Consider the following 21,234-nt stretch of genomic DNA (forward strand, 5'->3'; position numbering starts at 1 on the left):
TGACAGAATAAATCATGCGTAACAAATAAATATGTAATGACGTGGCATATATGATAACATACACACATAAATTGTAGTTCTCATACCCATCACACATACACAGTAAATTGATAGTAAATTAGAAGCTAACTTACCTCGATTGTCGCGTTCTAAGAAAATAAAGCGCGAAATACGAAGAACTGTAAGAGAGTATTCTAAATGTTAGAAATTTATTTACTAACAATTACAAATGTGTAAAAGAGACAACTTATGATAAAATTACCATTTTACCCTCTATATGTGAAAAAATAACCATTTTACCCATAATTTAAAGATTTCACATCTTGACTCCAAAAATTATTATACTTTACATTCCTCCTGTAAATTTGTCCTAAACTTAAATAGCAATTCAGAAAAATTAAAAACAATTCAAAACTATGGGAAACTCACTATGGCCGAAATATTCATAGGTCATTCCTCTTATTTTTGTTACAATTTCTTCTAACTTCAAAACTTGTTATTAAACAAAAATTTTGCGATAAAGATCTTCCTATCCTAAATTTAAGAACATATTTTAAAATTCAATTAATAAAAATCTAATCATCAAAACCAAACTTTTTATAAAAAAGACCCAAACAAATAGCAAATCCTTGAATCACAAGCTTTGACCCTAAATCAAAACGTCTCCAAGAATTCCAAAAAAATCAAATCTTACTTCTAACATATTCATAACATCATTCTAAGATTAAAAATTCTTTAAATAATCACACAAAAGTCACCAAAAATCACAAAATAATACTTGGAGTTTTTAGTTTTACACTTAGTTCAAAAACAGAAACTTTTTCTCAACTAACTTTGATCAATCTCTTGATCCATGGCTTAAAAAGATGATATGTCCAAAATAAAACATCACATGGTTTAAAAATGTGTCCTAAAGAAGATCCAACCATCAAACTTAAAATCACATGGCTAACAATCAATAAAACATGGATCTAACCCAAAAACATCAAATCTTAGGTCTAACCGAAATCCTCTTATATAGAAAAATCATATCTTCAAAACTAATATTAAATATCTTCAAACTAACATCCTAACATGCAAATAAGAGACTTAGGATTATCATATAAAAATATTAAAACCTTTAGAGTAAGATCAAACCATGAAATATTCAAACTTTCTCCAAATAAAAACTGTTTTTCCACTTCTAGTTTTCAAGTTTCTAGATCTAAGAAAATATATCATCAAAAGCTTTATTAATGCAACAAAACCTCAATGAGCAATTATAAACACATGCTAACAATACTCCATAAAATTTTTGAACCAAGATATGTCCATTAGCTTGATCAAAATTTCCAAAACATAACTTACTCTCCAGTTTCAAACCCTAAGTGACATTTCCATGGTTAAAAATACTTTTGACCAACCAAATCATCATGGAATGAGACTAATAATATATTTACGGAAACTATACTCAAAGAAAAATAACTTTTATGAAAGAGTAATCATGTGAAAATACTTACAAATGGTCGACAATCTCTATGCAAAAAGACCCATAAATCTGCCAGAGAGAGCTCTTTTGGGTTTCTCTCTAAGAATGGGGTGAAAAAGTGATGAAAGTGAGTAAAATGTGTCTTACACGACTTTAGACTTCTAGAGGGGGAGTTATGGGCTTGAATGAGTCTTTGATTAGAGGTGGTTATGTTACATAAAGTGGAGAATAGTTGTGACACCCCCAATTCCCACGTACAGACATGTGGAAATCGAGGCGTCGGAATGATGATAACACGGGTCACACATTCCATCGCCAAGTGCCAAGTGTGTGTACAAGTGAAAGTGTACAATAAAAATAACGTAGCGGATAAATAAAGTCATTCAACTATGTACCAGAATTTGTTTAAATACAAAATCGCTTAAACACAAGTATATCAAAATATTACAAATAACCAGTAAAAACATAATACAAACCAAAAGCAATAACTAAAATCGAGAAATAAGCCACAACCCATAAGGGAGTGATCCCCCGATCACTCTTCTGACAGAGCCGCATCCTCAAGCTCAATCTCCTCACTTGCACCAAGATCTACGGTACTAAGAAACGGTACCGCAGGTAAGTAATAATCCAAACAAAATACCGAAATAAAAATATATTCATGCCTAACAAAATGCAGGAATATGATGCCCTATGCATGAGACCCAAAAATCATCATTTTGTCGAAAAGAATAATTCATCAACGCACACCAAAATCCCATTTTGGCCCAAAAATATATCCAATCCAAAACCATCCGCCATTTTCCCCAAAATAGCCTAACATAAAAACCACAATTTTCTAGAAAATGGTTTGTGTTGAACCTAAGGTTTCAAGTTTCATGTGATTATAAATCTACACATGGATTTTAATGATAACAAATGAATTCAAAGAATAAAGGAGTTTCAAGCTCAAGTTGTTCACACAATGGAATCAAGCACATCAAAGAACCAAGCATGAGCAAGAAGGAAACAAGTTCACATTAAAGTCATAGAGTAATGTTGTAAATCTCTTAAAATTCGAAATTAGGATTAATGCTCAAAATTAATATTTTATCATAAAGCATTAAAATACATTTTCCACATGTTCATGAATACTTTTGAAAATTAAATTTGAAAATTTTGAAAGATGATTGATTGTCATCTTTTGCATGTGCATGCCTTGATTAAAGGGTTAAACTTTGAAAATATTAAAGATGATTGATTGTCATCTTTCACATGTGCATGTTTTATTTGAATATTTTCAAAAATGATTGATGTTTTTTTAGACTTATACAAAAGGTAGATGATTTTGTTTGAAAATTTTGAAAAGTAAAGTGTGCTCATTTTGTCATATAACAAAAGTAAAAGATTAGGCTTGAATTTTTTGAAAAGGAAAGTGTGCTCACTTTGTCATATGCCAAAAGTAAAAGATTAGGTTTGATTTTTTTGAAAAAGTGAATGATGTTGTCTTTGACAATTGAAAAAGAAGAACCTTTTATTTGAATTTTTTGAAAAAATTATTGATGTTGTCTTTGATATGTGAATCTTTTTAAATTTGAATATAAAGTCTCATATGCCTATAAATAGATCATTTGAGAGCTTCACATTCACAACGCCAAGAGCATACAACATTCATTCAAAACTTTCATTCTCTCTTCTCTAAGCATTGAGCCTTAATCCTTGTTCATTTTGAGAGATATAGTTTGCGCTGTATTGTTCTTATTTCACTCATTGAGGAGTGTTTTCTGATAACCTACCCACTATCAGCTTTTGTATCAGAAAAATGGTGTGTATAACCCTTGTGCATGTAGAAAGTATTCTACACGGGGAATAGTTGAATCACCACGTGTAAGGTGATTGCAAGTGTAGAGGGTGTTCTACACGGATCCTTTGTAGCGGTATTGTTCAAAGGTGTAATAGGTTTTTATCTCCACCTGAAGGAGGTTGAATAGTGAATTTGGGAATCCTCAAGGGGTAGCTTGAGGCGAGGACGTAGGCAGTGGGACCGAACCTCGTTAACATACTGAGTTTGCTTCTCTCTTACCCTTACTCTTTATATTTATTGTTATTTCATATTTTGTTTATATTTTATATTATATATTTGATTTATAATTTTTATTTTTTTAATACAACTCAATTCACCCCCCCTCTTGTGTTAGTCATCTGGGCAACAATTGGTATCAGAGCTAAGAGCTCTATTATAAGATTAACTATCTTTTGAGTTAAGATCTTATGACTAACATTGCAGCTTCATTTGGTGAAGGTCAATTTAGCAGTCGGCCTCCACTCTTTTGTGGAGATAATTACTCATTCTGGAAAGTTAGAATGAGAATATTTCTTCAAGCTCAAGGTAGAGAAATCTGGAAATGTATTGTAAATGGACCTTATATTCCAACAAAAGTGGTTGATGGAGTAAAGGTCAAAAAGGAAGAAGAAGAGTTTGATCATGAAGACGATAGACTTTATACTTTAAATTTAACTGCTATGAATTTATTATATAATGCTCTTAATGGAAATGAATTTAATAGAATAATGAATTGCGCTACGGCAAAGGAAATTTGGGATAACTTGGAAGTAACTTATGAAGGAACTTCGCAAGTCAAGGAATCAAAAATTTATATTCTTACTCATGAATATGAAATGTTTAAGATGAATGATGATGAATCTATTTCTAGTATGCACACTCATTTTACTAACATCATAAACAGCTTGACAGCTCTTGGCAAAGTTTATTCCAAACTGGAGATAGTAAGAAAAATTCTTAACTCTTTACCAAAACATTGGGAATCAAAAGTTACAGCAATTCTTGAAGCTATAGACCTCAAGAAACTCGAAATCAATGAACTCATCGGGTCACTTATCACCCATGAGTACACATTGAAAAGAGGAGAAGAAGAAGGAAAGCCAAAGAAGAGCTTAGCGCTTAAAGCTGTTCCTCATGAAAGTGAAAGTGATGAAGATGAGGAAAATGATGATAAAGATGAAGAATTTGCGACGATAACAAGAAGAATTCAGAGGTTCTTGAAGAAAAATAGAACTCCTCTGAGGAAATCTTTCAAATAGTTTTTCAAGAAAGATTCAGGTAAAAATGACACTTTAATTTGTTATAAATACAATAAACCTGGTCATATCAAGACAGATTGTCCTCTGCTAAAAAAAGATCGAAACAAGGGCAAGAAAGCAATGAAAGCTACATGGGATGATGATTCAAGTAGCTCAGATAGTAAAGCAAGCAATGAAGAATCAACAAATCTTTGTCTTATGGCTAAAGATGATATTGAGGTAACAAATCTTGATAATATTAAAAATCCTTCATATGAAGAATTGCAAAATGTTTTAGAAGAGGTTTATGCGGAATTTAAAAAATTGGGTATCAAATATACTGCTTTGAAAAAGAAAAATTTTTCTTTAACAAATGAAATTGAAATTTTAAGAAAAGAAAGTATCATTTTGAAAAATGAAAATCTTGAATTGAATAAGAAGAAAACCGATTTAGAAAATATTGTTGAAAACTTTACGAATGGAAAAAGAAATTTTGAAAAACTTCTTGGTAGTCAAAGATGTGTTTTTGACAATGCAGGTTTGGGATATATGCCAAAACAAAAATACAAACCTTATAAAAATTTCTTTGATAATCATTCTACATCAAAGACTAATATTCAAAATTCTTTTCATAAAAATAATTTTGTCAAAAAAGGATATTATTATAATCATTCAAGTTTTTCATATATGTCACATGCTATTTGCAATTTTTGTAATAGAAATAGTCATAATTATCATACTTGTCCTATTAGAAGAAATTATACAATGACTATTAGGGCCATATGGGTACCTAAAAATCTTGTTTCTTCTAATACTAATAAACAAAGGACCCAAAGAACTTGGGTACTAAGAAAAATCATTTTAATTGTTTTTATAGGTATGCATGAAGTCTTTCCACAAGCAAAAACAAATGGTTTTTAGATAGTGGATATTCAAGACACATGACGGGAGACAAGACTAAGTTTTTTGATCTTAGATCTAAAGAAGAAGGACACGTGACATTTGGAGACAACTCAAAAGGGAAGATCGTAGGAATAGGTAAAATTGGTAATGAATCTTCTCTCATAATTGAAGATGTTCTACTTGTTGAAGGTTTAAAACATAATCTTTTGAGCATAAGTCAATTATATGATAAAGGATTTACAGTTACTTTCAAAATGGATAAATGCATTATTTTGAATGATCATGATTGTAATATTTGTTTTATTGCTTTTAGAAGTAACAATGTTTATACAATCGATTTTGAAGAAATTACCCCACAAGATGCAATTTGTTTTTCAGCTCAAAATGAAACTAGTTGGTTATGGCATAGAAGACTAGGTCATGCCAACATGGAACTTATTTCCAAACTTTCAAAAAATGATCTTGTGAGAAATTTACCAAAAACATATTTTCTTAAAGACAAAATTTGTGATGCATGTCAATTTGGTAAACAAACAAAAACTTCTTTTAAAACTAAGAAACATATTTCCACTATTAGACAATTGCAACTGATACACATGGATCTTTTTGGACCAAATAGAGTTGCAAGTCTAGGAGGAAAATATTATGCATTTGTTATTGTTGATGATTTCTCTAGATATACTTGGGTCATCTTTCTTGCTCATAAAGATGAGGCACATAATGCCTTTACCAAGTTATGCAAGAGAATTCAAAATGAAAAGGGTTATACTATTTCAAGTATCCGAAGTGATAGGGGAAAAGAGTTTGTTAATAAAAATATTGAAACATTTTGTGATGAAAACGGTTTTGTACATAATTTTTCTGCTCCTCGAACTCCTCAACAAAATGAGGTAGTAGAGAGGAAAAATAGATCTCTTCAAGAGATGGCTAGAACAATACTCAATGAGAACAACTTGCCTAGTTATTTTTGGGCCGAAGCGGTAAGTACTGCATGTTATGTTATAAATAGAGTTATGCTAAGGTCTAAGTTAGATAAAACCCCCTATGAGCTTTGGAATGAGAAAAAACCCAACATTGATTACTTTCATGTATTTGGATGTGAATGTTTTATTTTGAATGACAGGGATAATTTAGGCAAGTTTGATGCAAAATCTGATGAAAGTATCTTTCTCGGGTATTCTACTAATAGTAAAGCTTATAGAGTATTCAATAAAAAGACTTTGACTGTACAAGAATCTATGCATGTAGTATTTGATGAATCTAATTCTCCACTCTCCAAGAAATCTATTGATGAAGAAACAGGAGGTATAAATAACACGGAAAGTCTCAATCTCAACAAAGAGAAAACAATAGAGAAAGTTCAACATGGAGCCATCAGGAAAGATCATCAAAATTTAATACAAGATGTAACCAAACAGTGGAAATTTGTGAAAGATCATCCAGTGGAACAAATTTTGGGAGAACCTTCACAAGGTGTAAGTACTCGATCATCTCTTAGAAATATTTGCAATCATACTGCTTTTCTATCTCAAATTGAACCCAAAAATATTGATAACTCACTTCTTGATGAATCTTGGATTCTAGCTATGCAAGAAGAGTTGAATCAATTTGAAAGAAATGATGTTTGGACACTTGTTCCTAGACCCAAAAATCATACTATTATTGGAACAAAATGGGTTTTTAGAAACAAGAAAGATGAGTCCGGAGTCATTACTAGAAATAAGGCTCGACTTGTAGCCCAATGTTTTAATCAAGAAGAAGGAATCGATTATGATGAGACATGCACCTGTCGCAAGATTAGAAGCTATTCGAATGCTACTTGTATATGCTTGTTATAAAGATTTCAAACTTTTTCAAATGGATGTTAAAAGTACTTTCTTAAATGGTTTTATAAATGAAGAGGTATATGTTGAGCAACTTCCAGGTTTTGAAAATCATATTTCCCTAAATCATGTTTTCAAACTCACAAAAGCACCATATGGATTTAAACAAGCTCCTAGAGCTTGGTACGAGAGACTCAGTGGTTTCTTGATTGAAAAAGGTTTTTCAAGAGAAAAAATTGACACAACTCTTTTCATTAAATATGAAAATGATGATATTCTTTTGATTCAGATTTATGTTGATAATATAATATTCGGTGCTACTAATGAAAATATGTGTCAAGTTTTTGCTAAGACTATGCAGGAAGAATTTGAGATGAGCATGATGGGAGAACTTACATTCTTTCTCGGATTGCAAATTAAGCAAGTAAAAAGTGGGACATTCATCAATCAATCAAAATATATTAAGGAATTGCTAAAGAAGTTTGGGATGGAAAATGCTAAGGAAATTGGAACACCAATGAGCCCATCAACTAAACTTGATAAAGATGAATCCAGTAAGCCAGTTGACTCGAAGATATATCGAGGTATGATTGGTAGCTTATTATATTTAACAGCCAGTAGACCAGATATTATGTTTAGTGTGTGCTTATGTGCATGCTTTCAATCATCTCCAAAAGAATCACATTTAATTGCAGTTAAGCGCATTCTTATATATCTTAGTGGTACAATTAACCTAGGGTTATGGTACCCTAAACACACATCTTTCGATCTAATCAGCTACACAGATGCAGATTATGCTGGCTGTAAAATAGATCGAAAAAGCACTAGTGGAGCATGTCATTTCTTAGGTCATGCACTAGTTTCCTGGTTTAGTAAAAAATAAAATTCTGTTGCACTATCTACTGCTGAGGCAGAATATGTTGCTGCAGGTAGTTGTTGTGCTCAAGTCCTCTACATGAAGCAACAACTTGAAGATTTTAAACTCATGTATAATCACATTCCAATCAAATGTGATAATACAAGTGCTATAAATCTTTCAAAGAACCCAATACAACATTCTAGAACTAAGCATATTGAAATAAGGTATCATTTTCTTCGAGATCATGTGCAGAAAGGCGATATAATATTAGAGTTCACAAACACACACGATCAGTTAGCAGATATTTTCACAAAACCTTTACCAGAAGATAGATTATGTATGATCAGAAGAGAAATAGGTATGATGCATGCTATGAATATCTCTTAAAAGATAGACCAGAGTCAATAATAATAGAGATAGATTTTTTAAATACTTTTACATAAACTTGAGATTCTTAGCCTCATGTTTGAGACGCTCATTCTCTTCATACAATATCATGTCATTCTTATCCATGGGAACCGGCAAGCGGAATGAAGAATCAAATAAAGATTTCAATTGTTTATTCTTCTGCCGAATGATTCCTTCCCTTGTGTGAGACTCTTGAACAATTCGTTGAAGTATAACAATTTGTTCTTTGAGCTTTTCAACTTCGTATTTTTGGCTTGTAGCTGCTGAGAAAAAGCAACAATAGAGAAAGAGTAGCGAGTCTCAAGACTCACCAAGTCATAAATAGCATCAGAATCTGACTTGTTAGTCAGATTATTATTTTCTTGCTGCAACATGGCACCAATGGCAGCTGCAGAAAGGACAGGAGGTTGAGATGCAGAATGCCTCATGGATGGATCTAGAGAAATGTTAGAAGAATGAGCCATTGAGAAAAGAATAGAAGGCTTAAAACGAGAATGTTGAAGGAATGCAGATGAGTTATAGAGATGAGATGAAAACTTGATGCGGATTGGATGAACTTCAGGATTGATTTTATAGAGATAGCATAAAGAATAAGACAAACTATTGTCTCTTCAAATCTTATTTAGTCAAAAGAAATACAAGATATGCTGGACACATATTGTCAAAAGTTTTCTTACTAAGCCAGCGAGATTAACAGTAGATTGTCCCTATTTTTCTAGTAAACGATGAACCTCTGCTGTTATCTGCCGATGTTGACTTTGTATCTGAACCCTTTCTCATTCCAGTTCCTCTATTCGTGGTTGCAGATCATGAGCATACCAATCTGCAAATTTTTTCAACTCTTGGTTTTCTTACTTTAGCCTTTTATTCTCACTATCCTTATTAGCAAGCTTCTGACGTAACTCAAATATTTGCATGTTAGGATGATCAATCTCACTCACCCTCGCCATTAACCTCTGAGACATGATTATAACAGAGGCAGCATATTGACTACTGAGCATTCTTGATTCTGCAATAATCTCAGAATCAGCCTTACTAGAAAAACGGTTCACTGCTCCTATCATGGTATTAACGGCCTCAGGAGAGAAGATTGATGATTGATGAGTCAAGGGTTCCTGATTCAAGTCTGGAACATTAGTGGAAGAGAATTGCTCAGCCATTCTATCGTTGTGGAAAAACAGAACTCAGGTCAAGAAGCGATTATTTTTTTGGCATCCGATAGATGAAAATGATCATTTTTTTATAGCGACTCAGAGCCTTCAATCACATTTGTCAACAACATCAGGCGATTGTTTAAATCTCCAGCCGCACTAAACTCATAGAGTTAGGCCTCGAGACTTTGCAGCATTTTTCGGGTCACGGATGGCTTCTTTTTTCAACTATCTACAGTGACTATTAAACGCATCATTTTCTTTAGTCTATTTATTTGCTGCCGATCCTTTTTAATGATGCCAAAAGGGGGAGAAGTTTTAGACTAGAACATTAACATTGTTTAAATTACTAAACTTGTTATATATGCTTGAAATTATATTTATACTTTTGTCTGAAAAATTAACGCATATTTTCAGGGGGAGCTTTAGTATTAATACAGGTTTCAAGTTCTATCAAGTATTTGTCATCAACAAAAAGGGGGAGATTGTTGAACCCAAGGTTTCAAGTTTCATGTGATTATAAATCTACACATGGATTTTGATGATAACAAATGAATTCAAAGAATAAAGGAGTTTCAAGCTCAAGTTGTTCACACAATAGAATCAAGCACATCAAAGAACCAAGCATGAGCAAGAAGGAAACAAGTTCACATTAAAGTCATAGAGTAATGTTGTAAATCTCTTAAAATTCAAAATTAGGATTAATGCTCAAAATTAATATTTTATCATAAAGCATTAAAATACATTTTCCACATGTGCATGAATATTTTTGAAAATTAAATTTGAAAATTTTGAAAGATGATTGATTGTCATCTTTTGCATGTGCATGCCTTGATTAAAGGGTTGAACTTTGAAAATATTAAAGATGATTAATTGTCATCTTTCACATGTGCATGTTTTATTTGAATATTTTCAAAAGTGATTGATACTTTTTTAGACTTATTCAAAAGGTAGATGATTTTGTTTGAAAAATTTGAAAAGTAAAGTGTGCTCATTTTGTCATATACAAAAAGTAAAAGATTAGGTTTGAATTTTTTGAAAAGGAAAGTGTGCTCATTTTGTTATATGCCAAAAGTAAAAGATTAGGTTTGATTTTTTTGAAAAAGTGAATGATGTTGTCTTTGACAATTGAAAAAGAAGAACCTTTTATTTGAATTTTTTGAAAAAGTGAATGATGTTGTCTTTGACATGTGAATCTTTTTAAATTTGAATATGAAGTCTCATATGCCTATAAATAGATCATTTGAGAGCTTCACATTCACAACACCAAGAGTATACAACATTCATTCAAAACTTTCATTCTCTATTCTCTAAGCATTGAGCCTTAATCCATGTTCATTTTGAGAGATATAGTTTGCGCTGTATTGTTCTTATTTCACTCATTGAGGAGTGTTTTCTGATAACCTACCCACTATCAGCTTTTGTATCAGAAAAAGGGTGTGTATAACCATTGTGCATGTAGAAAGTATTATACACGGGGAATAGTTGAATCACCACGTATAAGGTGATTGCAAGTGTAGAGGGTGTTCTACACGGATCCTTTGTAGCGGTGTTGTTCAAAGGTGTAATAGGTTTTTATCTCCACCTGAAAGAGGTTGAATAGTGAATTTGGGAATCCTCAAGGGGTAGCTTGAGGCGAGGACGTAGGCAGTGGGGCCGAACCTCGTTAACATACTGAGTTTGCTTCTCTCTTACCCTTACTCTTTATATTTATTGTTATTTCATATTTTGTTTATATTTTATATTATATATTTGATTTATAATTTTTATTTTTTTAATACAACTCAATTCACCCCCCCTCTTATGTTAGTTATCTGGGCAACAGTTTGCATAAATCCAGTTCATCAAATCTATTCATTTTTCCAGAAAATAGCCCACATAACACCACTTTATCAAAACCTACCATTTTCTCAGAAAATGGCCCAATATCCAATTTTAACATATGCACCATGATCTCCCATAGGAATCATCCGCACACTCTGGCTCTTGAAGCCACATTGCAGGTAACGACCACGCATATGACTTCATAACGAGCAATACCCAGTTCTATGCCCAGTGCATACCATGACCGCCCCCACTAGCCGAGGGATCACGGAGTCCGCACGATAGTGTTACCATATCGTCCGAGCCTATTGTCGCCCAGCGACAACCCAGGAGATGTCACTTAATATTTTTTACTCCCAAGTGACCAGATGATCTCCAACAAGATAATGTCTCATCTCAACTTGGGGTCGTGATACACATGCACCCAAAAATCTATTTTTTACCTGAAAACTCAATTTCCATTTTACAAACATGAACATGCATGCAATATGCAAAAATTCTAGTTTTCATTTTTACAAACATGATTATGCGTGCATTGTGTAATGCATGCTACAAGTCAAAAAATATCCAACAAAACCCAGCATCATCAAATCCAACAAACAACTATGTCTTCCATTCTAAACGACCCCCAAACTCCTCAGATTTAGTCCGACACAACAAACCAATCACAGAACAGTTGTTAAAGCATAAATATATTTAAATCACAAGAGTTGTTCAGAAAATACTTACAGCGCTATAAAATAATTTTCAGAGGATCAATGAGCTGTAAAAGGTGGCGAAAAGGCAACATCACAGTGCAAAATGCACTGTGGCCTTGGGTCACAACATACCCAAATTTCAACGGAGGCAAACGAAGATTAGAGAAAGCTAGGGTAGGACTTAGAAATGTTAGTGAAGCTAATGGAACTGGCAGTTGGCCGTGGGTGGCGGCACAAAGCTGTGGAAGGCCAAAAAGGCCAAATTAGAGAGAGGTTCGGTTGAGCTTCACTGGTGACAGATCGAACCTGGGGTTGGGTGGGTTAGGTAGCTGGGATGCTAATGATGATGTGGTGAAAAAGTAGTGGCCAACAGCGGAGGCACGGCAACATGGGGAGCACAAAACCGTGCGACTTGGTGGAGCTCGTGGTGGCTAACGGCGGCATTTGGGGGGCTGAAAATGGAAGGGTGAGATCACCAGTGGATAGGGAAGAGAATGGAAGCAATAGTGTCGGCAATGGGTGGCGCACGGCGAAGTTGGAAGAAAAGGAGGTCGTGGCTTCCAGCTGTGTGTAGTGGCTAACGGCTATACGGGGTGGTCTGAAATTGAGGGGGACGTTCATTGGCTGAAGGGGAAGAGAATGAACTAGGCGGTGAGGGCCATGGCGGCACATGGCGGTGCTAGAGGTTGACGAAGGAAACAGGCAGAGAGAGGAAGGAACAGGTCACGCGCACAGGGAGAGAGAAGCAAAGGAGGAAAGAAGAAAAAGAAAAAGAATGAAGAAAAAGAAAAAAGAAAATAATAGAAAAAGAAAAATGAAGGGAAAGAAATGAGATCTAACCCTCATAACTTGGGTCAAGAAACTGATCCAACGAAATTATTTTCAAAATCGTATATAAAATAAAATAATTTCAATGCAGTAATTAATTAAAATAAAATAATAAAATCCCAAAAACATAATAATTTTAAAGCTCAAAAATAACTAATTTAAATGAAAAATAATTAAAATATAATATAATAATAAATAACAAGAAAGCACGTTAAAATAATTTCACAACTTAAAAATCATAAAATAATATTACAAAAATCACCTTTAATTTAAAATAAGAAAATCATTAATTATAATAATTTAAATAAAATCACTCAATAAAAATACACATAAAATAAGGATATCACAATAGTGAGGGGCAACGATTGCCTCCTACAGGTGTAAGACATAGAGGGTGATGAGGTGGATTCTTCTTCACATCAAGGTACTATTGGGTGCAGCCAAAGGAAGTGGATGACTTGCCATATGGGGGAAGAAACTTCTTCAAAACTTTTTGCCAAAGTAGCCAAATTCGTAGGCCTTAGTAGGCCTCAACCAAGTGGGCTTCAATTTGGAATTTGAAAAGAGTTTAGTTAGGGTTGGGATGCTATCAAGCCAAAATCTAATTTTTCTTGATCCAATCAAATTTTCAAGGTTTAAAAGATTGGATAATGATGTCATAACAAGGATATGAAGAATTAATAGCATGTGGAAGTGATTTAATCAAATGATTAAATACAATGCTAAAAATCGGATCAAAATGGATTTGGAGGCTAACTTTAGGGTTTGGGGAAACCATTTAGGGTTTTGGTTTCAACCAAGTTTTTGGGGTTTCAATTGGATTCTAACCATTTAGGGTTTTGTTAGGGTTGAAATCGTTTTTGGTCTAGCACAATTTGGTTGATCAGATGAAAAAAGTTTTCCTTAGGTGACATGATCTCACACCTTGATTTCCTTCAGAAATCCATCTAATGGTTCCTCATGGTGCCAAGTGTCTAATACTATTCACCAAGTGTGACTAAGATCTTGCCAAGTGTCCAAATAAAACTTATTTAACCTAATTTGGACATTCTACGCTGTGATTTTAAAAATACTGCGCTAGCTGTTACTATTAAGGTTACTATTCATTATGGGAATGTGAAACATAAGCTTTGCACTGAAAAATCTTAAATATTCATACAAGTCTAATTATGCAATTTTTTTACAAAAATCTACCCCAAAGTGCCTAAAAAAAAACAAAAACGCATTTTCGAACAAGCGTATCGTCCAAAAACTAAAAATGAGATTATTGCGTCATAAAATCTTAACTAATCAATTGAGTCAAATGGCACAGAACATAACATATTCTGACACTTATAACTATCTCAAATAAATAAAATCACATTTCTGACACCATAGTGAGTGATAATATGACTATGGTGACAGATTAAAACTAATGCAATTAGTCGATTCGTGAAAATTATGGCGTTTTCATGAGGTTACTAAAATCTATAGAAATTTCACCATTAAATTTCTAACAGATTGTTACAAGGTGGGTCAAGCTTAGATAGAAGAACCTCATATCATTGGGAATGATACAACCGTTTAGATTGAATATTCTAGATTCTATGTTATTATATTGTTTCATTTATTAACTATGTTTTTATGATTATATGCCGGTGTTAAATGAAAGGTTTAGTTTGTTTGATTAAATTAGACTTTATTTTTATGTTGATGTCATGCCTATTGCAAGTTACATGAGTTACGTATCATATCGATTCTCTCTATGACTATTGATCTTACATGGCATATGTTTGCCACGTCAACATTCCTTTTGATGGAGACTACTTTGAAGCTCATCATATGGAGACTTTGTTTTGGGTAATCACAATGTATATACAATTTTTCAACCCAATTAACTTTGATGGCTGGAATCCATATAAGGACAGTATTGGAGCTAGCCTCTATGGTATCTCATATACATGATATATCCCTTATTTTGGGAACTGAAATAGAAGTCTTTTATTACATAAAGTATATTATAAGCACACTTATGCCTAGTAACCACGATTTTCCTCTGTAACAAGTGAAGGCTATCAATAAAATTAGAGTACTGTCATCCTCTTAAAAAAAATAAAAAAGCACACTTATACCTAGCAAGTAAAAACCTAACCTTAAAATATTTAGAAAGAGAGTAAGAGTAACTTGGCTATGGCCATGGATGCCCCTACTGAGATGGATTTGGCCACCAATGCTATGGAGTGGCGAGGGTCACCCTGAGATTGCAGTGGCCCTTCAGGGTGGCTAGATCCATCCCAACTAGGGTGGTCTTCCACTAGTACCTTAGACATGAGAGGTGGCAGTAGGAGTAGGCCACCCCAAAAGGCATTGATCAGTATTTTTAAAATTTAAGGTTTTTTTTTTTAATTTTAGTGCATATAATCTAGTGACATGAATGTGTGTATCAATAATTCAATTGAAACTTGATGCATATGCTTTCCATTAAAATGTAAAGGACCAGGTTTAATTCACACTGGGTTAATTATTCATTAATATTTGTTGCATCTTTTGCTCGCTACAAGCGACATTTTCATAATTGCAAATACTTGTTTTTTGCATTTAATTACACAACTTCAAATCATTGATAATTGGTACAAGTATTTGCAATGGAAGAAGGTTGTCACAATTAACGTGTTTGTCACCTCATAGTCAAAAGTGTAGTACATGAATTGTGCACAAATGGTTTCTATTTGTAACATACGGATCCTCAAATTAGGACATAAGATAGTTTTATCGTTGATAATTGGTACAAGTATTTGCAATGGAAGGTCTTCACAATTAACGTGTTTGTCACCTCATAGTCAAAAGTGTTAAGTACATGAATTGTGCACATAGGGCATAAGATAGTTTTAGTCTAGTTATTATTACTATCACTACTACTACTACTACTACTACCACCATTCATTAGTTCTCCTTAAAATTTACTATCAACTTTTATCTAAAACTCTCATAGTTCATAAAATCCTAGCCACTAATCAGATATTGTACATATTTAACTTCATCATCATATTCCATCTCTCAATCCCACATGTATCATATTATTCAAGCAGTAGATCATACCCTTACAACTTTCTTGTATAGTTTCAGACCTTCACAAAAACCTCCATGTCTATTGCCCTTCCTCTTTTCTTGGTGATTGACTTCGGATCGAACACCCTTTCACGTCTCTATATCTCCCCTCTCTCTAAAAAAAAAACTAAAAAAACAAAACAACACAGCATCGTAGACTTTCTTTCTACAACTAAGAGCATCATCCATGTTCAACCCCACGTGGTTGCCACCTCCACCAAAGCTTTCCATTGTGCCTCTAAGCAAACAAATAGTGGCCGCTGGTAGCTCAGACTTCCAGTCCATCGCATCCTCTCTTCTGCTCAGTAACAAGTTATGAAGAGAAAATTTGGAATCAGCGCCACGCGATAAGTGGCTTGATCATAAATTAGGATTACCATACGTTAGCTAGTTATATATATATATATTATATTAAAACTGATTTTTTGGAAGCTAGTGTCTATATACCACGCATGCCATGATATATGCAAGCACGTCATTCATCATGTTTCATTCCACATAGTATAATTATATTTATATTATACATATCATGTATATCACGTTGCATAAGACACGTAAGTTTTCATAAGATCAAGTGTAATATAAGCTTGGAGCAATTAATAAGATTGTCATTACATGCATGGTACTAATGCAATTTATGGGTGAATGTGCAAGCCGAGGAGCTAAGCGTGGTCCACCAATGTATGCTTGAATAATATTAGCGGCTTCCCTTGTAGCTGCCGGATATGGGGCCAATGCACAACCTTACACACAGGGTTTAAGTGGGGCCAGTAAAATAAGTATGATAAGTTTGATAATTCAAGGCAAGTCATGCATGGCATAAGCATACTTATGAATTACCATGATTTTTAAGCTCTTAGTATAAAATATTTTATGAAAAACTTTAATTAAGTATGTTTACGTTATGATGGGTTTTGTTACTGAGTCATTGACTCATTTTAGTTTGTTTTATATTCTCAAACTACCCCAGTAAGCATGATGATGAGTACAAGCAGATGGGCCGAGCTTAGATGGAGTAGTTGATTTAGTTCCAGACTTCTTAAAATAAATTTATTTTTATGACAGACAGTTTGTTTAGTTATTTAAGTTTTTTTATTTAATATTTTTGGAGACATGTTTTATTAAATATTTCTTTTATGAAATAAATGTTTATTTTATTAAAAAGAAAAAGAAAAAAAGAGATCTCTTGCCGGGCTATTTTTATGAAAACACGTGACATCCCTAACCTACGGGAAGGGGGTGTTACAATTTGTTATCAAAGCCAGTTGAGAGATTCTACCAACGTTGTTTTAATGAAAAGCAATATTTAAAAAAAAAATCTTTTAAGAAATTATTCTAGGGTACCTAGGATGATCTTGACCCACTTGCGAGTTATATAGAGATTAAATTTAAAGAGAAAAGATATTTACAACCATAAATTGTACAACTAATGCAAAATCACTTTGAAAAAAGTGAATAAAACATAAGACCCGCATGAAAAAAATTAATTTTTTAATAGTAGATCCCACTCTTTTTCCAAATGATTATGCGGCTTTTATGTACTTTACGATTATTTGTAGAATTATTTAAATTTAAAATATGATACTTTATGGATCTTAATAATTAGAACTAGGATTGTTGTTAGTATTATTATTACTTTTAACGAGATACAAGTTAATCATATTAGCTTCAAAATATGGCCCCCTTCACTAGGAACCATCCAAACCAGGAGGGATCTTCTGGATCTAGCCAAAATGAAAACCTGGAGGCACTTGTCACAACTGCGACTCAATTTTTTCAATCAAAGGCTAATGACTAGTTTGCAGCACCTAGACCCCGCACGCCTGTTGTACCTAATAACAGTTCTCTTGCTAGCACCCCTACTTTCGATGGCAGGTGAAATGCCATGGATGCAGAGAGCTGGATCAAGCGATTGGAGCATATCTTCAAGGCACTTTACTGCATAAACGATCAGAAGTGACTTATGCTGCTTTCAAATTGACAAACATGGCAAACAAGTGGTGGAAGTCAACACGTATAGTCTTGCAGACGGAATTAGGAAATGGAGTCCCTATCACATGGGAGTATTTCAAGAAGACATTGTTGGAGCACTTCTACCCTTAAACTCTTTGTAAGTCTAGGGCCCTTCAATTCTCAGATCTTACCCAGGGAGCAATGACAATAGATCGGTATGCTACCAGATTTATGGAGTTGTCACACTTCGCTAGCTATTTGATTCTGAACGAGGAGAAGAAGGCTAAGAAATTGGAGCACGGTCTGGATTGCAGAATTAGAGAGTGCATTAGTGCCCTCAGGATTCGGAGTTTCATAGATTTGGTCACTCGAGCTACCATCATTGAAGAAGACATTCAAGAGAGCATCGACTACAATACTCAAAGGAAGTGCCAATAGCAACAACTTCAACCAGCATCACATAGGGATAAGAGGCCTCATCTTGATGATCGTTAAAGGCAACCACCAGCAGTACTGTTAAAGGCAACCACCAGCAGTACACATTTACCCTACATATCAAATATGCGAAACAAAAAATAACTTGGGAAAGTGTTTATTAGGCCAAAATTTATGTTTCAAGTGTGGGAAGTTGAATCGTTTAGCTCGCGATTGCCCTATTAAGAAAATAAGACTACAAGGAAGGAGTGGAGGACAAATATGGAGCTACAACATGAGTATTTTCTCTCACCGCGGACGACGCCGAGGCTTCAGATGATGGGGTCACAATTACTCTAGAGACACCACACTAAGCGAGAAGCCACATGAGAACGTGAGGACAACATGAGTGACAAATATCCCTACATGTTCAATCTCAAGGATGAGATTTCTTTAAAGGGAGAGATTTGTAACGTATGGGTCCTCATATTAGGGCATAAGATAGTTTTAGTCTAGTTATTTAATTTTAATATTTATCATAAATGATTTAATTCAGATTATTACTATTATTTTAAAGGATAAATGTAGTTAGGTTATTAGTTTATATTTTTATCAAATTTTGAACCCAAATCCATTCATTGAGTTCTTAAAATTTAGCATCAACTTTTATCTAAAACTCTCACAGTTACTAAAATCTTAGCCATTGATAGGATAAATTGTACATGTTTAAATTCATCATTAGATTCCATCTCTCGATCCCACAAGTATCATATTATTTAAGCGGTAGATCATTGTAACGCCCTAATGGAATATCCAAATCACATGACCTATATTCCAAAAAGCTAGTTAATGATACAATTGAAACCCCATTAAAACTTTATAAAGAGTAAGAACTTCTTCTTCTCAAGCAATGTGTGATCTCATACGCCACCTACCATATCCTTATCATATGTGATATCACAATCATACCCTTACAACTTCCTCTTACAGTTTTAGACCTTCACAAAAGCCTCCACGTCAGTCACCCTTCCTCTTTTCTCGGTGATCGACTTCAGATCAAACACCCTCTCACATCTATATATCTCCCCTCCCTCTAAATAAAAACTAAAAAAATACATCAACACAGTATCGCAACCTTTCTTTCTAAAACTGAGAGCATCCACGTTTAACCCCACGTGGTTTCCACCTCCACCAAAGCTTTCCATCATGCCTCTGAGCAAACATATAGAGGTCGCTAGTAGCTCAGTCTTCCAGTCCATCGCATCCTCTCTTCTACTCAATAACAAGTTACGAAGAGAACATTTGGAATCAGCACCACGGGGTAAGTAGTCTGATCATAAATTAGGATTACTTTGCGTTAACTAGTTATATATATTATTATTAAAGCCAGATTTTTGGAAGCCAGTATTTATGTACCACACATGATATGATATATGCAAGCACATCATTCAATCTGATGCTAGTTCCACGAGCATTACTTCTGAAGTTGTCATCACAATTTTCTTGCTTTCTTGTGGTTTTCCCTTACTAAGACACTGTGATTTGTAATGCTTATTTTTTTTGCATTTGAAACAGTTTCCAGTAAATGGTTTATTGTGTCTCTCTTTCAACCATTTCTCTTTCTTAAATTGTTTTGGCTTCATTTTATTTTATCTAGGACGTTTGTCCTGAGCCATCATCAAATTAAACAATTCACTTCATCTATTCCTCATTTTCATCCTTTCTCCTTCAAGTATTAAAAGTATTGGAAACATCTTCATTGTTATTTCATTTCCACTATGTGTTAAAGAAATAACAATATGATCTTAAGATGAAAGAAGACTATTAAGTATGGTTCTAACTTGCATTTTATCAATGAGAGGATGATCAATATTGTATAATTCTTTTGCAATCAATTCCATTTGGAGTACATGATCACTTATGTCATCATTCTTTTTCATGCACATTCGATTATACTTATTTAATAATAACTATATATAAGTGTCCAACCTTAAACCACACTTTGCCTCAACTATTTCAATAATCTCTTTGGCAGTTTCATAGTCTTCAAAGATAGGAATAATATTATCATTTACACAATACAAAATCAATGCTTTTGTCCAAGCATTCTATTCTTCCAATTTATCTCTGGTTCATACGTTGCTTTCACTTCCATTCGAGTCATTTTCTACATGTTTTGAAGGTTTCGGTATTTTTAACGTACATAATGAGTTAGAAGAAAAATTCTCTGTCTTTTCCAAGTTCGAAGATTTTTTCCATTTAATTTTTCTATCACCGAGGGATCGATGCTTTTTTTCAGTGCCATAAATAATAAACCTTAAAAAGTAACAAACAAAATGTAGAAATAATAAATGTGTTCTATTGTAAATAAATTAAATACAACAGTTCAATTTGTGAGAAAATAAAATTATTACAAACTTAATAATAATAATAATCCTTAGATTTAATCCAAGGTGGCAGCCTAGCATCCTCTTATTATATTTTAAATAAGGAGAATAATGGAAGTGATGGCCTGATTGAGTATTGAAAATATTTCTCCCCTTTCAAGGAATTTATGGCAATATTTGGACCAACAGAAGCCCTATAGTGATTTAATACAAAATACGGAGCACAAAGGCTTTTGAATGGACCAAATTGAGCTTAAAACAACCCAGAACGGAAAAAAAAAAAAATCAAAACTTTTCCTAACCGATTTAGAAAACCAAGTCAGGAGGTTTAACGTGGTTCAGGCGTAGAAAACTGGTGGTCAACGGCTCGG

Source organism: Carya illinoinensis, chromosome 4, assembly GCF_018687715.1.
Source record: "Carya illinoinensis cultivar Pawnee chromosome 4, C.illinoinensisPawnee_v1, whole genome shotgun sequence".
Classification (NCBI taxonomy): Eukaryota; Viridiplantae; Streptophyta; class Magnoliopsida; order Fagales; family Juglandaceae; genus Carya; species Carya illinoinensis.